Raw genomic sequence first — 21,256 nt, forward strand, 5'->3', positions numbered from 1 at the left:
TGTGCAAACAGGAGGAAGTCATTCAAGCAGCAGTCACTTTGAATGGCATGCAAGGATCTAGTGAAATACAAGCGCAGGACAAGTTTCTTAATCCTTGCAAGTCTGCCCAGCAGAGGGAATTCCAGGGTGACAGAGGGAAAGAGTGCATTCAAGTGTCTCACTGCACGCAGTAAAGTCCAGAGCAGAAAGCTCTCAGAACCTTGTCACAGATTTAGTTGGTACTCGTTTAGTTAGAGAAGTTGAGGGAACGATGGTAAACACCCTGTCTTGCCTGCTGATTATAGTGCTATGTATGATGCCTCTTTAGAAATCAAAGGAATTATCCTGCTAATGAACCAAATTAGACTGAACTAACATTCATGTTAATAATTATTACTTGGAGAAGCAGCTGTGTGCGGGTTGTTAATGATAACGTGAGTGACGAATGGATAATATTTCTCAGGTGCATAGCCTCCGGTTTAAAGCAGGCTTGACAGAAATATGCCAGCACCCTCTCTGGCCCACTTTTGAAGGCTAGATGGAGTTTTTCTTTAGTAATGGTGGTCCTGAGTAAATAATGACAAGACTTTACAACTAAATGACTGGACTGGAAAGATGACACAGTGGCCAAAGTCCTTGAAGGGCAAGCATGAAGCTGAGGGTTCAGATATCCAGAGCTCACATAAAAGGTCAGAATGGTGATGTGTATCTGTCACTCCAGGGCTGGACAAACAGGCACAAGTGTGTCTCGGGGGCTTGTTGTCCAGCTCCTCTAGTTCAGTGAGCTCCAAGTTCCATGAGATACCTTGTCACAAAAAAAAAAAGACAGAGAGAAAGAGTGGAAGACATTTCTAGTCTTCACACATAGACACTTTCTCCTGAACTCACATGTACACATATGCATATGACAGATGTAAGCATGTGCACACACACACACACATACACACACACCAGAAATATTAACCTGAAACACTCACATGAACTCTCTAATACTAGACATGAAATACATATGGAACTCATTTTCCCTTGAAATGAGCCATGATAAAAAGAAAAGCAATTTTATATTCTCGAGGATAGAAATGAAAAGATACGCATTGGTGGTAGTATTGATTTTTATTTTTAAAAATCTACCAAAAGGCTGTTGGTAGGCATTGGTTATGGTTACAGTGAGCAGCAAGAGCTGCTTTAATTCCTCTAGGGAAGGGCAGTTCTATGGGACCTTTTGTCATTGTCAAGGTGTCAAAAAAAAAAAAAAGAGAGATACTTGGTGTAAATCGTCATTAGTATCCATGAACAATTTAGTCTTTATTATTGAGTTGTCTTTTTTTTTTCTCAGACTCCTTGAAACAGTCACAATAACAACCAAAGCTACTTGACAAAGGAAAAATAGCCTTCAGGGTCTAATATGTGAGTATATTCAGGTTCACACAGGTTTTACAAGAACATTAACAAGGAACATGCCCAGAGAACTTGAGCTGCATTAACTCAGAACTCAATCAGCTTCATGTGTTAACATCACGGAAGTGAAAGCTACACAAAGCCTATGTAGGAAGATGTTTCTTACATCTGGAGAAAAAAAAAAAGAGACTTTAAAAAAAAAATAAAAATCTCAGCAGGACAGGGTTCCACACACCTTTAATCCCAGCATTTGGGAGGCAGCTGCAGGCAGATCTCCAAGTTCAAGACCAACCTGGTCTCCAAAGTTAGCTCCGAGACAGTAGAGGCTACAGAGAGAAACCCTGTCTCAACAAATAAACAAAAGTAATAACAAAATCAAAATGAAAATTAGTCAAACAAAATCTCTTACTCTCCCTGGCAGGAAAATTGATATCATATCTAAAGCAGTATGAAATCACTCAGTTAGTGGCTGTTGCTATTGTTACATGATCATTTGAAAGGCTAGAATCCTCCCAAAGCCAAAGTGTGGACAAAATGACCCTGGTCCCTTAGGAATGTGTCCACTTTCCAATTAAGGCCACAGTGAAGCAGACTGAAGACGTTTCAGTGCATAAGGACTGCAGAGTTCACGACTGCTTCTCAGCATCTGAGTTGTCTGAAAGCATGTGCCTGATAGTCTCAGGTAACTCACGGTTTTCTCTGTGTGTGGAAGGAGGTAGACGAGGAATTTGTCCTAGGTTTCCAGTCTGACTTTTCGTCTCTGCCTTATCTGTCTGTGATGACTATACATTGCCCTGGTTTCTCTCACGGCTGCTTTTCCTTTCACACCACGATGAGTCTAAAAGAAAAGAAAATGTACTTTCACATGAATATTTGACTTCAACACTGTTTGGTTCAAATTATAGAGAAAGGGGTTTTCTGGAAATTATTATTTTTTTATTAAACATTTATGAGGTGTCAGGATCAGCCGCTATGGGTCAAGATAGCAGATTTTTCAAATTATTTCTGTAAATGGTAGGGCGTTAGACAAAAGTCTCAGTATTTTATGATAGTTTGCACAACCCCCACCCCCAAGGGCAGTGCCAGCTGTTTAATTCCTGAGTGTTGTCCATAGTGAATGTCTCATCGAATTGGGGATCTGAACAGGTGTGAGTCTTGTCACATGCACCCCACAGCCTGCTTGCCTTCCCAGCTTACAGTGTGATGATGTTTCACATCAATTAAACAGGGAGGAGAGAATGGGTTCATTGAAGAATCTGGTTCCTTGTAATCAGCTGTAAAGAGACCAAGATCATGTGGCAAATTTTGCCTCATTTTTTTTTCTACCCTCTTACTTGGGCAGAAGACTGTGTGAATGCAAATTGCTTTATTGGTGAAGGGAATTAAAATTATAAAAAGCCAGGCTTAAAGAAGTGCAAAATCAGGGCTGTGTGGAAACAGGGACAATATAATTGTGGTATGGATCCCCATATGGGACTAAATTATCTAGATTTTACTAATGTCAGCAGTTCTGTGCAGTGGCTGGAACGCAGCCAATGTACCATGTTTGCCTCCTCTTTTTTTTTTTAAACAGCTCTGATTTGACACAATCTTAAGTATGCAGAAAGCTAAAACTGTCTCGGGTAGCTGGGTGGCACTTCCCACATACATGTCTTTGCATGTCAAGAATTCTACATGACTATTAAACAAGACATGACACAAAGGGGGCATTATGTTCCTAAGCAAAAGGCTGTTTATTAACATTTCTACCTTGCCCACACAGTCTCCCCAGTTAGAGAAGGAAAAGAGAAATACCCTCTTCTCTGAGTCCGTACCAAGGTTGTCTTCTTTTACAGCACACCACTCAGTAATACTGTTTTGTAACAACTCAATAAAGCTGATAGTTGTTCTGGATAATTACCCACAGCCCCCTGCAGGACAAATTAGCATTCACGACCTGAATAATGCTTACTAGAAAGAGTTCAATGGAATTTACTTAATCAGAGTCAATGCTTTCTGTTAGCTAATTTTTTTAACCTAGTCCCCAGTGCCTGGTAATAGCAAATATCTACCAAGATAGTTGATATTTGATAAAGGGGGTGGACAAGTCATCTTTAAGCTTGTATTGTATTTGGGAGGGAAGTCTAGAAAATAACTGGTTTTCATTTAATATCTAAGATGTGAAATTTTTCATTTTCTTTTATAATTTCTAATTGGATTTTTTCTCTTTTTAGTGCTTAATATTTTTAGAAAGATCAAGAAAAGATTATTTCATTTTCTATTTATCTCTAAGTATTTTCTCCATTCACTGAAAAATGCCAAAATAATGGTCATAATTTTAGTATATTTTATAGTCATTTTGTAATCTTGGGCATCAATAAATAGAGTATTTCTAATACAGATGTTTATGCTGCGTTTGATGGTTCGATTTTTATTTATTTTTGATGATTTTATGATGTGAATCAAAATACCATGGAATGAATTATTAGCATGTCAGGCAACATGATGAGGCAAAAGTTATACACTGAGCCTCAGTCACACACAAAACATTCTCCCAAGTAAAGAGGTGATGTCATTATTTCTTGGAATGGCTCAATGAAGGAGGTATTACTATCCCCATATTTACAAAGGGAAAAAACATGGTTTGAAGTATAAGATACATTCTCAGGCACTCAGTAAGGAGCAGAACTGATAGGCAATGCCCACTGCACCTTATCCCAAAGGTTATGCCGTGTGTGCATGTACGTGTGTGTATGCATATGTGTGTGTGTTATAGTTGTACATTTTTAGAAAAACAACTCATAAGCATATTGTCTGACTGAGTCTCTGTCTCAAATGAGATTTCTTATCCTGGGTGAGACTTTTCTTAACTGAACTCATTACCTTTGAAGGATGATGATGTGGACACCAACCCTAGAGTAGCAGGTCATAATAGTTTATTTGAGTCCATTGTCCGTCTTCCTGTCTTCTTTCATGCATCTCCACAGTCCAGCAAAGCAAACCGCAGGTGTGACAGGATTCCACAATGGGATGTAGTGTTAGACTGAACGAAGTCAAAGATCAAGATCTGAGCTCTAAACCCAAACAAGCTCACAGCATCAGAGGAGAGTACCCACATCCTGTGTGATTCAACCAGCAGAGATGTAATGACTCCTGAGTGTGGGAAGATGGCCTCAAAATGTTGGGTTTTATACCATCACTACAGTTTTTGTTTAGGTGATGTGGTTGTTTGAGCTTCCATTTTGTGTTTATTTAGAGTGTGTGTTTCCTGGAGGCAACTTAGGGTGAGGGACATTATGTGGGTGGTTAGAACCCCAGAGAGCAAAGCTCTTACTCCTCCACTGAAAAGATTCTATACTTTAAATGTGTATAACAGTTTGTAACCACTGAAAGAGAGGTTTTGCTCATGCCAGCTCCTGTGCCATGCAGAGCTTAAGGGAATTTGGTGCTTAATTAAATTTCTGAGGGTGCAAAATGGTTATTCTATTTCTAAATCTAAATAAATAAAAAATGTTTTTTCAACTTTAGGAGTTTCAGAAAAACTACAACACATTTCTGCACAGATTTCCCTTTCAAGCATTAGAGTATTGCAAGGGAAATTCAGTCCGTATGTTTCAGATTTGCTTACAGTTATATCAAAATCTTCTGTTGCAATTGACATTTGACGTTCATGAAGTTTGCTGAATGCTTTTGATTTGCCTTTAACTCAAGAACAGAAAGTTGATTTGTCAAGCCTTAAGTTCCCAAACCCCAAAGCATTATATTTGGGTGGAAGACAACAAACTTAAAATTCTGTATCAGGCATTAAATTTAATAAAACATTTGTCTTGTTATCTCTATAATGCTGCTTACATGCATATGCCTATGCCTGGCAATATGGACACATGAACACATTTTGTATAGCGATATGGTGGAGAGAACGTAGGAGAATAAAAAGACACCAGACATGTTTCTCCTTACTTAAATATTAATGTGCAATGTTTATAATTCAGTGCAAAAATATGGACATCAAGAGTCATCTACTGCACTCCCCCCCATGCTTCAACAATCCTCGCTCAAACCCCAGCTGATGTCTGCCAGGTCTTTATCACCTCGAATATCATAGTTATATAAAATTCCCTGTGCTTGTGGTCTTTGCCCTTTCAGAGGTCTTTAAAATGACAACTTCCTCTGATTCAAGGTTTAAAATGTGGCTCTTCTTGTGCTTGAAGTATGGTAATATCACCCAAACAGAATCATCTCCTGGGGGCTTTCCTGGTCCTGAGTAGCAAGGAACTAACTCTTCCACTTCTCAGAAGATAGAATAGGAGGGAGCTGATTGGAATGTATAGTCCTTTATAGTTGTCATCGTTGGACCTTCAACATTTCTCCTCTTAGACCCAAAGTGATGTGTATCAATGTGGAAGCCAAGCAAATGACTGTAGCCAATAAAAGAAAAAAAATTCCCTGAGATCTCAAAGATAACTATCTTTCACATCATCTTATATTGTTCAATTATAGAGTCAGTGTGTAAGCGTGCTTATTGTGTTTTCTCATCTTGGGGTTTTTACTGTCTTAAACTACTGGTGATGCAGACCAAGCAAACACTGGGCTGTGCTTTAGATGTTGAAATAGATTGCTTAATCAAATATTCAAATGTAATTATTGAAATGTAATCTCTAAAATTTTTTGTTGTGTTAGTCATTGCATTCTATTAGTTATTTAAGTAATGTTGCAAATGGTGCCCTCGCTCATGTCAATCATTATTTCCTGAAAAGGAACATGTATCTATCTGTAAATGACACATCTTACCAGCATGTTAAGGCATTATATGCACACTTACAAATATAGTACTTTGCTTCTTTTCCCTTTCAGAATAACAATGGATTTGTGTCACTGTCAAGGTATTTGCAAAAACAGTAGTTTAGGGCTGTAGGGTACAAAGGATGGCCATCTGGGGAAATTTGTCTGGAGAACCAAGGCTAACATGCTGGTGGTCTTCCAATATACTTGCATTTCTTCTTTTTTTTTTCTAGCCCTCTAGTGAACCATTCTCTTTGTGTATCATTCCCAAGAGACCATTGGCTTTTCCACAGTATTACCTATGTTTTGCTTTGCGTTGCTTTGTTTTGTTGCAATGAGGTCTCATATAACCTAAGCTGGCCTCCATCTCTCTATGAAGATAGAGATGACCTTAAACTTCCATGCCAAGGCCAGGATGACAGGAATGCATCACAATGCTAACTTTCTATGATGCTGTAAAGTAGACACAGGACCCTGTGCATGTTTGCAGAGCATTCTACCCACCATGCAGCATCCGGGACCTGTTTAAGGTGCTCATTACCAACACACTACCAGTAGTGACAATGCGAGTGATTATTTTGTAGGCCTGGGAATTAAATTGGGAGTAAGGCATGCTGGGCAAGGGCTTTAACAGAACCATGCCTCCAGCTTATAATTCTGCAGCTGCCTCAGAGGCCATTGCCACCCTTACTGCAGGAGAATTGAGCTTGCCCTTCCTTTCCTAAAGAAACACAGCAGACTACTGTCCACAAATGGTGCTTTTGCCTTCTGGTCCAGTCTTTCCTTCAGGTGCTCTGTGTGACACAGTAGACAAAGCTGGCAGGGTTGGAGGGCTATTTCTAATCCCATCCAACAATGCCTCTTCTACCACTAGCCAGAATACTCGAAATCTTAGCTGAGTTACCACCCACTCTGTATCAGATCCAAGAATCATGAACATAGGAATGAAAAAAAAATCCGTAATTAAACCCATTACTTTACATGCAACCTGAAATTTTGAATTAAAAATTCATAAATGTCAGAGAAAGAAATTTTCATTTTGTTCCATTTCTGTTATTAACATCTTCAGTGATCAACACATTCATTGATTAGTCCCATTTAGAAGGCTACTAATTGATACTAGATATTGAGCTGAGGACATTATTGAGGAAGGACAGAGAGCTCAATTCTGCATGACCTTCGGTGGCCAAGCTGCCCAGATGGAAACTCACAGTGTAATCAGGGAAGGCAAGTGAAGAAATGGAGGGAGCAGAGCTGTAACAAAAAACTAGATAATATGGCTCCAGGAAGGCTCAGTGCTCAAGATCACTGATTGCTCTTGCAGAGGACCCAAGTTTGGTTGTCAGCTCCCACGTGGCCACTCACAACTATCTATAACTCTAGTTTCAGGAGACTCAGTCTCTTCTGATCTCCAAGGGCTCCTGCACTCAAATGGTGCACAGTTGTATACTTAGGTTCTCTCTCTCTCTCTCTCTCTCTCTCTCTCTCACACACACACACACACACACACACACACACATTACAAAAATAACTATATAAGCATATCAAAACCAAACGTCACTGTCTTCACAGTTTGGCTGAGGGACATCTTTCCCTGTTCCTTCTTTCATCCTCAGAGTGTCTGTTCATATGTAGAGCTTTACATGAGTGCGCATAGTCACACTACCAAAAGAGAACGTGCCCTCTCCCCAGACCTCATTTCCTGCTGGGCCCTGTTCCATGTTTTATTCTATGGCAAGTATAGTGTGAGTCAGGACCCACATCATGAGGGATGGGGAGCGCTGGTACATGATGTTTCTGGACTATGAAAGGGAGATTTATCTTGCACTTTTTTTTAATACATAAAGCCACAGTACATCATGCTCAACCCTGATCTCATGAAACCCGACTTTCTTGTTCAAGTCTGCAGTGACTGTAGCACCGTGTGAACATCTCTGTTTCTCCTCGCTTACGCCACACAGTATCTAAGCTGGGAGTGATGGCACACACCTTTAATTCCAGCACATGAGAAAGCGGCAGATGCCTCTGAATTCAAGGCTATCCTAGTATACAAAACAGCCAGGACTACATAGTGAAAACCTATCTTGAAAAACAAAAACAAACAACCAAACAAACAAACAAACGCAAAACAGGAGGTGTTGTTTAAGGACTAAGAGCTAGGCAGAAAATATAGAGGCATTAGCTTTTCTAAAAGAAACACATTGTTTGGACTGGAAAACGTGCGCCACCTGTACGTGAGTCACCTGTACGCCTGACTCTCAGGAAGCTGCAGCAGGAGGACCACAAGTTAGAGAGCAGAGTGAACTATGTAGTGAGACCCTTCCTCAGAAGGGAGCACACACACCAAGCACTTTTTATGCTGCAGACATTTCTCCAATCAAATCTCCTAGGCATATAGTTTTCTGTTTTGTGATTTACACTTTCTAAGGCCCTCCCTGAAGTGTTTTGAGTTTGGGAGAGGAAGGCTACTTGCCTCATTCACACTTTGCAGGCAGCATGCTGTGGCCCAGGGTCACACAGAGACAAGTTCTGTGAACTTTCTGCTGTGCCACAGTGATTACTATTTGTAAGAAAAAAGTTATTTGGTCCTGGTGAAATGAACCCAGCTCAGGCCAGATCCTGCTTGCGGATGCTCACAATTCCCCAATCCTAAACACCTTGTGTGCGGCCCTACAGACTTGACCATGAGCGACTCCAAGTACTTGTCTGCCTGATTTATCTGCTCTGCCTGTACCAGCCCGAGAGGCTCACAGTTTATTCCATTAATATTGGATGATCATTAATTATACTTCCAAGTGTTTAACCACGAATCCAAGGCAGTGCATGAGGAAAAATGATGTAGAGGAAGGTATTAATTTTAGCTTTATGAATAGTAGACCCAGTGCAACAAACAATGTAAATATCAGTGGTCTGGGATCAGGTTAATCAACTATAGCCCATCAGCTGTATGAAGGAAGAACACTCAGTTAACTACTGCCACACAGGAGGGGAGGCATATGTCAGAGCTCTTCAGGTGACACTTCTTCAGTTCCTCAGAACTGGGTGTTACCATGATCTCGTTTTACAGAAACCCCGCAAAACCAAGGTGCTATGACTATCGTGACACACAGAACTAGGTACTCACTCTCCACTCATTCTTGCTGGGATTTGGACAAGGACCCGAGATTTTATTTAGGAATTGTCACTAGCCGTAGGTGAACAGAGAGGGACCCCAACCTGGCAACACTGGGTTCAGCCTCCGGTCATCGAGTCTTGTGGTGCCCCTGACTTTGTGGTATTGGCTTGTGGCATTCCTCTCCCTTCCTTCTGTTCCCTGAGACACCCAGGCAAATGCTGGAACCCCTGCAGCTTCACTGGTCTCTGCAGCAAGGGTTATGTTCCTGGGTAGAAAGGACTGAAAGACAGATCAGCTTGGGTTTTCTCGAAGGCTTCAAGGAACGTGCTGCGGTGCCAGACTGCAGTCTTTCCGAGAGAAACTTAAATGTATAAATCTCAGTCAGGCTAGAATGGAGGAGACGTCTCTCATGGCTTTTTAATTCCTAAGCAAATACAATCGATTTTGGTACCAAATAATGCATGATTACATTTAGATAAAGCCAGGAAGTTTACCATCCCTCCTCCCTGGAATCACATCAGCTATAGCTGCCACCTGCAAGAGAACAAGAGAAATGTCAGTGTTGTTCTGCAGGGTCTCGGACTCTGCTAAGAATCAGCAGTTTTATCAGTGAGGTGGTGGGGGGCGGGGGACACCTGAAAAGACCACTGAAGAGGCAGGTGCAGAATGCCCTCCTATCTGGAAGCCCAAAGCTGCTCACTTCCAACTCTGCACTGTCCCTTCCTGCTGCTCTCCACCTTAACTCCCACCATCCTCTCGCTAATTAGCTAATTAGCTTACATCAGGATGTGGGAAATTCATGCCACCTTTTTCAGTCCTGGATTTTAAGACTATCCACAATTAAAAGAGAATGAAGTGTTCAAATGTGTTAGGATGAAATTATGTATGTGGTGTGGACAGGTCAAATTATAATTCCAGCATTCAAGGGAAAGGTTGTATTTGAATTTAAGAATATGAATGAATCAGAGATCTGCTCCCTTTTTTTTGTTTTGTTTTGTTTTGAGCTTTAAATATATAATGTTTACAATACAGTACCATATATATGTATATATGTATACATATATATGTCTGTATTAAATGATATAAAACTCCCAAAATCAGAGCATTTTTATACATGGACACTTAAGCAGAATCTACTTTATGTCAGAGAAAAATGACATATAATATGCCATTTGCTGCTTCATAATTTTTGGCTTTTAACTTTATGGGTCACTGATTTTTCAAAGAGTTTTCTTTCTTTCCACATATTAGTTATGTGATTGAGGAGGGTGTCAGGCCACTCAGACATGGGGAAAGATGATGTGCCAGAATTAAATCCTTCTTTTCTTTTGGCTGAGTGTACACAGCACAGGGTGTGATTTAGTGGTCCTTCCCCTGTGTGTAGTAGCTGCTGTCTGCTGTGAGCAGTGTTGAGAAGACACTGTCATTGACACCCAGATGAGAGTCACTGACTTAATAGAATCAGCCTTAAGCAATGGTGGAATGGTGTGCTCCGGGAGACAGGAGGAAAGGGGGAGGCAGTTGCTGGTTGACTTTAATGAAGAAGTCTGTTCAGCTGGGGATAGGAAGATCCTCTGTATGTCAGCTCAAGAGCACTTCCTCTCCAAGTAACTCATGCACAGGCCTGGGTCACCACTGGAGTACAGAGAGGCAATGAGTGGCCCACCACACACAGTCAGCAGCACTGGAAACCCGGGGTTGGTCGGGTAGGGGTGTGTGTGTGTGTGTGCGCGCGCGCGCGCATGTGCGCACGCGCGCATGCGCAAGCGTGCGAACCCAGGGATTCCCACACTTCTGTCAAGTGTCCTCCACTGAACCCTGCTTCCAGGGCCTGTACCTCATAAGAAATTCCTTGTGGTTCAAGCTGTACTGCTTATTTTCTTGACATTTTGTTATTTGGTTAACCAATTAATTACTTGGTTTGCAGTGATAGGGATTGTACCCAGAGCTCACATATGTTGGCAAGTCCTCTACCATTGACCTTCATCTCAGACTCCATACATTTTTCTATCTTTAATAAATTATTGCTGCTGACATTTTGAGGAGAAAAGAAACAAATTTTTACTTTGAAAATTATTTAAATGCAATGCAGCCAGTCCTGATGATACCTGATAGGCTATGGTCAGATAGAAGGGGAGGAGGACCTCCCCTATCTGTGGACTTGGGGAGGGCCATGGGAGGAGATGAGGAAAAGAGGGTGGGATTGGGAGGGGACGAGTGAGGAGGCCAAAGCTGGGATACAAAGTGAATAAACTGTAATTAATAAAAAATAAATAATTTCTTAAAAGAAAATTATGTAAACCAGTTAACTAACATATGATTCTGATAATAATGAAAGCTCATCTGATCTCTTAAATTATGGCAAACATACATACATGCAGACAAGACACATAAATAAATCTAAAGAAATTTTTTAAATTATATCCTCCTCTTGATGAGCCCCCAATAAAGACAGAAGGTAAGCATTCTACTCACCATGTCTCCTAGGTCAAATAGAGTTGTTGGTTTCATTTCTAGACATTTAGTTACAAGCCATAACATAACCAAGGGGTGGTGATATGGCTCTAAGGGTAGAGAGACTTTCTTCCCAGAGCGACTCCTTGAGTTGGATCCTTGGGCCAATATTTTGGAAAGAAGGAACCAACTCCCCAGTGTTTTCTTCCCCTCCAACATCTGCACATACACAGTGTCACATGCACACAAATATACTGCACACATGCACACAAATACACCGCACACACATGCACAAACACATATAAACAGTAGATAAAATTTAACATTAAATATTTTTGAAGAAACAGACAGGTGTGGTGGCACATGTTTTTAATCTCAGCACTCAGGGAGGTAAAGGCAAGCTGATCACTGTGAGATTGAGGCCAGGACAGCCAAGGCTACACAGAGAAACATTGTTTTGAACCAAAAAAAAAAGTTTAAAGAAACAAAATCAAGTAGGTTTGTGAGCTCATTAATATTTGCTTGTTTTATAAATAATTAAAAGCAACTTTACTACACATAGGTGTGAGGAATACCTTTTGGTCCTGTAGGAGTTGTCTAGCAAGGATGTCCAGAAATGCTACAGATCATGACAGCCAAGCTGTGGTTGGCTACCCTGCTCTCTTGCTAAGGTCCTCAAACATTTTCTTCACTCAGTGCTTCATCAGCTGATTTGCATAAGACATTCATCTCAGTGATACAGCTTGATAGTTAGCAAACTGCTTATAAATAGGTAGCCGACAATCAGAGTCAAACTTTTTAAATCAATAGGAAGAAATAAAGACAGAATGTCCTTAAGGGTCTTAAAACAAAACAAAATGAAACTTACCTTTAATGCTGAGAAAAAAGATGGCTAATGTTTAGCATCACTTTCTGTTCAAACTTTTATGAACCCAATTAAGATTTCCTCCTATTGAGGTTTTTCTCTGTTTCCGGAGGGGAAATATGGTTTGGAAACACTGCTTACACTTTTTTCTGCTTTAAACATAGTTCCTACTTATGTAAATATCTCTACCTTGCCATTAGCTATGCCAGTGATACCCAAAGGAAAGTTTCAAATGTATAAAGTTTTCATATTTGGGAATGGGAAAATTACATCAGATTCTGTTGTCTGTTTGTTGTTAAAAATTCTAGCAAAATTTTTCCCACAGGCTAAGTGAATACAAACATACTTATGCTGCTACGTTATATTTATTTACTGTGTTCCTCTCTCTTTCTCTGTCTCCCTTCCTCTCTTTTCCTCTTCCTCTCTCCCTCCAGCCTCTCTCTGTGTGTGTTTGGGTATATGCATGAAAGCACATGAGTGTGTATGTACATGTGTATGTGTGTGTACCTGTACCTGTACATGTTCATATATATGTAGGGAGGCGTGCGACCAGGCCAGAGTTTATTATCAGGCATCTTCCGTAATTCTCCACTGCAATTGTTTTGAGACTGGGTCTCTCGCTGAACTTGGAGCTCACAGGTTGTCTAGAAAGACTGTCCAAACAGCCCCAGAATGTCCACCTGTATCTGTCTCCCCAGTGCTGTGATTTCTGGAACCTGCCACCACACCTGGCTCCTTTGGTAAGTACAGGAAGTCCAAACCCAGCTCCTCGTGCTTTCACGGCCAATGCTTTACCAGCTCGTTCACCTCCCGACTCCTCAGCTTTACTTATTTAATTTTGGAAGAACTGTTGGAGACCATGTGAAGCATCTCTGGCTTCTGCATCTCAGCAGCTCTAACAAGTTGATGGATGCATCTTAATGAGACTGAAATCAGAAGCCAAGAGCTTTCAATTACACTTATTGTAATATTGCAAAACCAAACATAAAATCAATAATAAAAATAGAATATTTCCACTTAAGAAGTTCAAATTGAAGATTTACTCTGTTGGATGTGTTACAGTTATCAATAAATAGGAGTCTGGCTTTCTCGTTCAGGAGCCCAAAGACAGAGCAGATAACATCGTGAACCACATGAATCTAACCAAGCCTAACACTTTCCCTAAGGCTTCCTTATCTCAGAATGTCCCATTTGATGTTGTGATCTAAATGTATGTCCTTTCAAAGTCCATATGTTGAAACGTCCCCCCATGTGGCAATATTAAAGAGGTAAGGCATTCAGGGGATGACTGGGTCACTTCCTATAGGCATCCTCATGAGAAGGCCAGGTAAGGTCTGAAGGGCTGATGGGAGAACAAAGCAGGGAGATGCCTTCTTAGGAAAAGAAAAAGGAACTCTTACCAAACATTGAATCTGCATGCACTTTGACCCTGGACGTCCCTGCTTTCTGTGCTATGAGAAATAAACTTCCATTATGTATAAATCATTCACCTTAAGGATATTTTCAGAGCCACCTGAAAAAATTAAGAAGATTGGGGGGAAAATCAGAAATATGTAACTAGTGCCAAAATGAGTCATCTAGCAAATGCTGTGGCAGTTAGAAAGTGCTTAACTGAGATTCTTTAGAATAGATTTGACCACTGTTCTTTTTGGTAATCTAACACCTAGCATATTGCTTGGTCTATATAGTAAGCACTCAATAAACATCTGTTACAGGATTTAAGTGAACAAGTGGGTCATTGTTGGGTGGTAGAGAAGGAAAATTCTGTGAATAAAATGGACTTCTAACTCTATCTGGAAGGATGGGCAGGATTTGTATTGATGGGGAAAATAGAACAGTGTATTGTAAATGGGAACATAACACAGGCCAAAGCCAGGAGAGAAAATAAGAAGTGTGCTTCAGGAGGACAGTGGCTACGTTTTCCAGACTAAAACTGAGGATGCATGGAGCCAAACGTTCAATCTGAATGTTGCTAGGGAAGGTGGAAGGAGATTTATGAAGAGCCTTAAAAACTAGACTGAGGACTGCGGGCTTTATTAGGTAAGTAAATGAGCAGCGTCGCAGCGGCTTGACAGAACGCTGTTTCAGGGAGTTAGCCTGCAGCTAGTGGGAGGAAAGGACCCAAGGACAGATAGATGAACAGCTCGCAGGGGAGGTGGAGGCAGCCGCTCTAGGGTTGTGTCAGTGCTGAGGTGAGGGCAGGAAAGCCGGGGAGGGGAGGAGCAGACGTGGGAGGCTGACCAAGAACTGCAAGCCTGTGGGATGAGAGCTGGGGTGAGGGGCCAGGAGAGGAGGATGGAACTAGTGCCAACAATCGGGCGGCCCGGGGAAGAAAGGGAACAGAGCACCTCAGAGGGCGCTTGCAGTGCTCTTCTGAGAAACGCTGTGTCATATGCTGCCATATGAATTGTCCAGTGGATTTGGGGGTACAATTAAGTGTTTCAGCCCAGTATACTCTAGATCCATAGAAAAGACAGAACGACCTCCCATGTGCTTGGAGCATTTACATCCACCTACAGTTGAGCAAAAAGATCCAAACACAAATATTTTGTGATCAAGTGTAGCCTGTCCCATGCCGTTCTTTGAATACTGAACTGGAGGTAAGCAGCAGGATGACTTTGTGTTAAGCTTTTAAATCGGTGAAGAGCTAAAAACAAACAAACAAAAACATTTAAAATCAAAGCAAATTGGTGGACTGTGTGCTGGGAGGAGCTGAGTCAATAGCTTTAAATCTCTCAGCATGGGGGTTGAGATGACAGTTAGGGGCCACCAAGAGGCCTGGTCAGTAAGCCTCACACCTAAGCTGCATCCTAGGAGAGGCAGGCCCTGCAAACTGTCCACCCACAGCCTCTCATGGTGATTGCTTTTGGTTTTTGTTGTTGTTGTTGTTGTTTTGTTTTGTTTTTTAATTCACATTAAAACCATAAAGCTGTGGTTTATCTAGAGCACAAAGCAGTATGGGACTCCTAAAACAGAGTATCTTATTTAACCCTTCTACGACTTTATGAGACAAACACACAAACCCTGAGTCTTGTAGTGGAAAATAAGGTACCTGGATGACAGAGCCAGTAACAAGTAGAGTCACAGAGAACCCATGTAATGGACTACGGGTGCATTTCTGTTGGCCATGAATTGCTCACTGTAAGGTGTGTTTACAGTCCTCCAAATAGATTCAGAGGTTTGGGGATAGCAACACGGGATCAGGACTGAAACTAATCTTCTTTGGATCCTGTAGAATGTGGAAGGCATAACTGAGAGTTTTTAGTGTCTGACCTTGCTGGAGTTGGGAATCCAGCACCTAACATGCTGCCTGGCGTTTCGGAAGCTATCAATAAGCATCCAATAAACATCTGCTGGAGGTTGTAAGTGGCTCTAATGTTTAAGGGTAGCTTTTAAAGATCACAGGGCTAAATACTATCGTGCAACAAGCATGTGGTATCATGAATTTTGCTTTAGAGCGAAGGATGAGAGGGAGCTTGTAAGAAAAAAGTCTAAGTAATTATAGAGACAGCAATGAGTATAAAATACCAGCCTCATTGCCAGGAAGCAAGTGATGGAGGGAAGAGGCGTCAGGTGCTGATCCAAGCCAGGTGATGGCTACAGTGCTGGGCACCAAGGTCTTTCCTTAGTGTGCACTGAGCCCTGACCACCAGCCCATCCACGGTGACCACAGGCCCAGGGCTGTGCCTTCCCTCCCCTCCCACCCTCTCAGGCATCTTCTTTAAGAACAATTCAACCTACTCCTTTCTCTAGGAACATTCTTGGATCTTTTTTGTCATCATCAGAGATCTCCGTCACCTTCAGAGCTACCACTCAGGGCTCAGCACTTCTAAGGACCAAGTAGAGTGAGGAAGTAGAGGTTTCTGGTGGCATGATGGAGTGAAGGGATGAGCCCCAATCTAGCACGGTGAGTACTAGAGCTCTGTCTATCCACATACCTGGGACACAGTGTGAAAAATTTTGAAATTTTATACTAACCCAGGTTTAAAGGAAGAGTTATGCTATGTAAAAGGAATATTAGAAATAAACCAGAAGACATTTCAGAGAAAAGAGCACAGCACTACATGCTAGTGGATGGAAAGGGAGGAGCCACAACCACAGTCGCTCTGAGAAGCACCACCCTTGATGAAAATTCTAAGCAGAAGTGTCATGGTTGAGGAATCTCTCTCTCTGATTCTCTGTTGTAAACTTGGCATATGCTTAGGACATAGCTCATAGACAATAAATGAGTGCTGGGTAAATAATGTATCCATTTTAACATTGTATTTATTTGTGTGTGAGCATACACACACACGCACACACACACACACACACACACACACACACACACACACACACACACGTGCGTGCATGCAGTTCCATCAGAAGCCAGAAGGTGGCTGATGCTCTAGAACCAAAGTTGCAGGTGCTTATGGATGCTGGGGACCAGACTCCAGCATGTGCTCTCAACCACTGAGCTACTTTTCCAGACATCAGAATGTATTCATTTTAAGGGGGGGGACAAAACCCTAAGCCCACCTTCACTCAAGCTGAGGCTCAAGTCATGACTTCCAGGAACCCATGTGTTAATGAGCCAGCAACACATTGGGAACTTACTTGTACCCCTTTAGAGCATGAAAAACAAAATGGGATAAAAACAGAGAGGAAAAAGACTAGTTACATGCTGGGAAGATGACGCAGGGGTTAAGAGCACTGTCTGCTCTTCCAGAGGTCCTGAGTTCAATTCTCAGCAACCACATGGTGGCTCCCAGCCATCTATAATGAGATCTGGTGCCTTTGTCTGGCCTGCAGGCAGAACGTTGCATACATAATAAATAAATAAATCTTTAACAAGAACAATAGCAATAAAAAAGTCTAGTTACCACTATTCTCATGCCCAGCACAAATGCCAAGGGACACTGTTGTAGGCTAGGACTAGAAGCAGGTCCAGGGAGGAAGACCTAGTTGGCTGCTGTTTTCATTTCTTCCCCTTCCCTCTTCCTCCCCTCTCCTCCTTTCCCCTCCCCTTTCAGACAGTAGCCCAGTTTGTCACTGGACTCTCTGTGTAGCTGAAGATCTTGAACTTCTGATCACACTTCTTTCCCCTAGTACTGGCATGTCAAATGTAAGCTGGCATACCTAGCTAAACACTCTTTAAAAAAATCTATCATTCTCAGGTCACACCACATATTAGCAACACTTTGCCTGGATTATGGCTGCGAATATCCGGAGTTTGGGAAATGCTAAGTGAGGAGGCCATTCTTTAAAGTGTTTTCAAAGATTACTCAGTCGGGTGCAGGTTCTTCCTAAAAATTCTCTTAATTCAAATAAGGGGTGAGTACTGTACATTTTCACTCTGTGACAAGAGTAGGCATCTAAGTACCTTATCCTCTTTCTTCACACCACAATGAGGCTTGCTTGTTCAACCATTCCACTTCTCTGGGTGGGTTTTATAAGGCTTGAAATAGCTGCTGCTGAGCTGTTGTTTTGCCTCTGAGTTGCCCAAATGTGTATACTGAAGGAGAAGCAGGACTGAGGACTGAGGCTCAGCTCCAAGAAATGTTGAAGGGTTTTGTTTTCCCAGAGCTGTCAGGTTTCTTTGCCAGGACTGAAAAGCAGCAACAAAGGAAGATGAGGCAGTGATTTTTTTTTAATTAAATATTTCTTTGGTTTTTCAATCTTTTTAAAATGACAATTCAGTTGGTAACCACTCAAGTTGAATGCCTCCAACTTTGGGGTTTTGCTCTATAGAGGTAATACATTACCCTCCTAACCCCCATTCTCCCCACCCTCCTTCCCTCCTCCCCCCCTTCCTCTCCTCCCATCCTCCCCTCTTCTCCTCCCCCCACCCTCCTCTCCTTCTCTCCTCATTCTCCCCTCTCTCTTTGTATGTCAGTCTGTATGTGTTCTTTCTTTTTTCCTTCCAATGTTTTCTCTAAACATGAAAGATTTATTACGGATTTAAAAGCTTCTTCTCCATAAAATAAACTTTGACTAAATGTGGTTGAATCTAGAAGTAGAGAAAGAAGTAGGGAAAGTAACCCTGAATGACCAAGCTGGAGCTGAATGTCCCGAGCAGCATTAAGCTGTGAGCAGACCATGCTCCCTGGGTTCCTAGGGTTGTGCTTCCAGAAGCGTGCAAAGGCACACCAGAACAGGCAGATGATACTCTGTTGTGTGTACTTTGTAAGGGCTCCGAGGTGAGGAATCCTATGCAGCCCACATAGAATTCCCAGTGCCGCAAAGAGCATGGAATTCAACACAGCCCTATAAAGCATGTTCATAATCTAAACACAGACTAGGGAGACGGAATATGGAATTCCCAGAAAAGCTTAACATTTCAACATGGAAGGATGTCAGCATGGACACTGTATGCTTATGTTCCGCCATGACTGTAACACTTCCTGGATACGGATGCAGCCAAAAACCTTCAGCATTATTTGAAGCCAAGCTGAGTCTAGGTGTTAATTGCTTTCCTTTTTAGATTACAGATTTGCATAACTATGTAAACATTCGTTGTCTGCAAATATGTATCACTCAGATATATGAATGCATAACATGCATATCTCAGGTAGTCATCTGCAGGAAGTTCCCTCGATGATGATATTTTAATGTAACCCTTGGCATCAGTAGTTTCACTTTCTTTTTACATTGGTAAAAAGGAAAATTGAAGATCTGCTGAGAAAAACAAAGCAAATGTATACAATTGCTCCACACTGATATCTTGAAGCAAGAATAGTTTTACTATTTACTAGAAATTGGTACAAATAATTTCATTGCATATTGATCTGGAGAGGAAGCCAGCAAGCTGATCAGCTCCAAAGCAGTTGTCCTCTAACTGGTCAGGAGCTCCAGCTTCTCTTATAATCCTGAGCATGAGACTTCCTTCCCTTGCAAACCCTGCATCACTTCAAACCTAGGGAACACTTGCTGTTTGGTATTGTCCTCCTGTAATGGTTGCTTTGATTATACATATTATATACACACTATACATATTATATATTTGTATAATATATTATATATTACATACTATATATTATATTTATATAGTAAAATACATGTTTATATACATATACATATACATATACATATACATGTTTTTAAACAAGTTCTCAAGTAGTCTAAGCTGGCCTGGAACTTCTGCAGCTGAGGATGACCTGGAGCTTCTGGTCCTCCCTCCTTCGGGCCATGAGCACTGAGATGCAGCACTGGCAGGCAGATGTGCATCCCCAAGCAGTTTATGCAGAGCTAGGTATCGAATCTCGGGCTCTGTGTACACTCGGTATGCGCTGCCTTGACGGAGTCACATTCCCAGCCTTGCTTTGTGTTTTTGTTACAGGATCCAGCATGCAAGCAGGATTCATGGCAGCTTTAGGCTCAGATATTTACTTGTTTTATCCTATAAACACAATATCATGATAAAATGGGAGGCAATACCTTTGACCATGCTAAGAAACACTGTATAATTTAAGGTAACACCCTCCAAAAAAGATCACTATGCATTTTATTCATAATGAAAATCTTTATTTTTGGAAACGCTTGTCAAGCACTTCAAATCCCTTATGTGTTTTTTTTTTTTAATTCTATTTTCAAATTACTGTTTTTAAATTTATGGAATAAGTCCATTGTATATATTTGGAAAGTTGGATGAGCATGTATATTTATATATGTATATTTACATATGAATATAATTAGAAGAAAAGCATGGCACGCCTGCCAGGAGCACATGCAAACTGTGCCTTTTAAAGTTGTGAATTAGAGCTCAAAGCATCACTGTTTCTAATGAAGTGTGTTTTCCTCCCTGATGTGCATCTGCTCTTTTCTCTTCCTTGATCTTTATGCCAGTTCTGTTTTCTTGATTACAGTAAGAGATAGAAAACAAAACGACACGTCCATTTCAAGTTGTTGATTTCATTATAGTGCTGAGTTTGGGTTTTTTTTTTTTTCCACTTACTGGAAAACCAGTTTTAGGTTTAGGTTTTTGAGAAGAAACTCTAAGGCTTGCAGAAGGTTTTATTAATAGTTTGGTTATCTCATTTATATTACTAGGGCCTTTGTTATGCTGCTGTGACAAACACCCAAACAGCGGCTCAAACAAGATAAAAATGTGCTCTCCCACATCTAATGGTCTGGATCCTGAGTGTTGGGCTGGGGCAGCTTTCCAACATCAGAGACAAAAGCTCCCTCAGTCTAACCACTCTGCCAGTGTCAACCGTCACTTCTGTCTCCCGATCCAACAGGGCTGCTGCAGCTCCAGCCATCCTGTTTGTCTTCAGCTGGGAGGAACAGGGAAGCACACACTTCTTCCTCTGAGGGCATAATCTGAAATTTGTACATAAAACTTCTGTAAAGATTTATAGTAGATGTTTAGACACAACCACACTAAAGGACACAACAAAGTAGAGAAAGGCTTGGGCCTCTCTATGTACTTTATACAAATAAAAAAGGCTGCAACCCATCCAAGGTTGCTAGACTGCTGATGCCCTATCACAGGTGATGCTTGTAAGAAGTTATTTACAGCAAGGTTTTTCTCATTATCTATAACATTATATTAGAGATGGTATAATTATATATGATTATAGGTCTTATAGTAAGGATAGTATATTATACATAAAATATATAAATAATATTATTATTTATAATTAATTATCTGAGAATTGCATTGAATATATTTTAGTCACATTCCCCAATTTTCCCAGATCTAC

The 21,256-nt window shown here is 41.2% G+C and overlaps 1 protein-coding gene and 1 long non-coding RNA gene across 38 annotated transcripts in view; one reads left to right on the forward strand and one right to left on the reverse strand.

Annotated features, from left to right (window-relative positions):
* Adgrl2 (adhesion G protein-coupled receptor L2) overlaps positions 1-21,256 on the forward strand; it is a 636,611-nt gene that overhangs the window by 210,609 nt on the left and 404,746 nt on the right. The gene's annotated exons all lie outside the window — the stretch shown is intronic.
* Positions 18,424-21,256, reverse strand: part of LOC132656865 (uncharacterized) — a 44,210-nt gene continuing 41,377 nt past the window's right edge. Inside the window, exon 4 of the long non-coding RNA XR_009594647.1 lies at positions 18,424-20,873. This is a non-coding gene — a long non-coding RNA (uncharacterized LOC132656865). The remainder of the gene's footprint in view (positions 20,874-21,256) is intronic.

This window comes from Meriones unguiculatus, chromosome 10, assembly GCF_030254825.1.
Source record: "Meriones unguiculatus strain TT.TT164.6M chromosome 10, Bangor_MerUng_6.1, whole genome shotgun sequence".
NCBI classification, from domain to species: domain Eukaryota; kingdom Metazoa; phylum Chordata; class Mammalia; order Rodentia; family Muridae; genus Meriones; species Meriones unguiculatus.